We start from the raw sequence: 1,902 nt of genomic DNA on the forward strand, positions 1-1,902 counted from the left end.
GGTCACAGCAGCCCAGCGGCTGGGAGCGGCCTGGTGGGCGGCCTGGGCCCAGAGAGCAGGGGGGCCTCGGGCAGGATGCTCTGGCCCTTCGTTACCTGGAAACCACCGCAGAGGAGCCCTGGCCCGGCCCACACCTACGGGGCCACAACTCAACCAGAGCCGTGGTGGGAACCTCGGAAAAGCCTCTTCCCATGGCCAAACCCTAAAGATCAAAGGGTCAGAGGCTGCAACCGCCCCCTCCCCACCCCTCCGCATGTCCTTCCTCTTCCTCGCAGGAGGAAGCCAGGAGCCCCAGCCACGCCCACCTCTAGGCCACCCTCCTCCCTGGCCCCGTCTGTTTCGGAAACGCATGGTCGCTGGGTAAAGTGGTTTAAGCCCCTGATCCGTCCCGTCCCACCCCACAGCCCGTCCCTGCAGACCAGACACGCACAGTTGCTTCCTGGTCAGAGCATCCGTGCCCCTGGGAGCCCGGAAACGGGGGGCCACCGCCTGCAGCCTCTCCCTGCCCCACGGCAGGAGGCAGCCCGCCTCACCCCCAAACATGACTTCCTGCCCATCGCCCCCAGTAAGCGCCCTCCTCAGGAAACACCCTGTGGGCCCGAACCTGCTCACACTGAGCAGCCCCCCCAGCCCGCCTTCCATGAGCACCCTCCTCACCCTCGTCCATCCAGCCTCCACGGGGTGCAGCGTGACCCCTTCACTTCTGTAGTTTTAGTCCTGGTTGTCGAAAGTATACATATGCCCCTTCCTCCCCCACTGACCTCTCCCTTCCCTGCCCGCCCTCCCGGCCTTCACCCTGTTGCCCGTGTGCAGGACAGAATCCCGGCCACTCCTGCTCCACAGCCCCACTGGCTCCAGTTTCCCAGGTCCACTCACCTCCGTGACCGCGGGGCGCGGGGTGAAGGTCTCCGTGTGCTCCCACCGCTCTTCCCTGGCCCTCACCGAGGGGCCCGCATCGGGCTTCCAGCCCCTGAGCTGTGGGATGAAACTGCGCTGTTTAGGCCGCCGAGCGTGGCAGTTGCTCCAGCCGCGATGGGAAAGGCCGGCCTAGGTCCTTGTTTGGGGCATTTCGATCCTTCTCAGCTGTTTCTCGTTAGGAACAAGAACGCAATGGAACTCCTTAAAGCGAAACGTTTATGCATCTCCACGGCTTTTCAGAAACCATAGGCCTGACTTGCTGGGTCCAAGGTCATGCAGCGTGTAACAGCCACCTCTCTGCTCTGCCTTCCAGAAAGCCAGTCGCGCTGGAAATGCCGCCAACACGAGAGAATCTGCAATGAAAGGGGCTCCTTCTGGTTTCAACTCGTATCGATCCGCTAGGCAGCCGGGCGCGAGTGCTCACAGCTGCACTTCCATTGCTGATGGCGTGCGTGTGCGTGTGTGCATGTGCATATGTGTGTGTGTGTGCATGTGCGTGCGCGTGCGCGTGTGTGTATGCGCGTGTGTGTAAATGTGCGTGTGTGCATGTGCGTGTGTGTGTGTGCGTGTGTGTGTGCGTGTGCGTGTGCTCCCTTGGAGCCTTGGCCATGGCCACGTCAGGTACCCCTTTCCCCACTGGATGCGTTTAGAGATGACGTTTCCAAACGGTTCTGTTGGATGGTGAGGTCTCAGCTGTTTCACATAAACAGGACTTAAGTGAGAAGGCCGGGGGTGAGGGGGCAGCTGAGAGGCCTTTTCCCCCCCTGAGCCTGCTGAGCCCCCCTCCAAAGCCAACAAGGACAACGTGAGGCCCCGCTCCTCAGGTTCCGAAGGCAGAGCCGCCTACGTCCGTCCCTCTGCTGTGAGCACACCCGTCCTAAGGGTCTCCAGCCCTTAGACATCCGTTTCAGGAGAAATTATATGGAAAAAAGCTTCAAAACCTCAGGGGAATGACCCGGGGGTGGGGCTGGGGGCTGCGGGACG

Source organism: Myotis brandtii, unplaced genomic scaffold, assembly GCF_000412655.1.
Source record: "Myotis brandtii unplaced genomic scaffold, ASM41265v1 scaffold426, whole genome shotgun sequence".
NCBI lineage: Eukaryota > Metazoa > Chordata > Mammalia > Chiroptera > Vespertilionidae > Myotis > Myotis brandtii.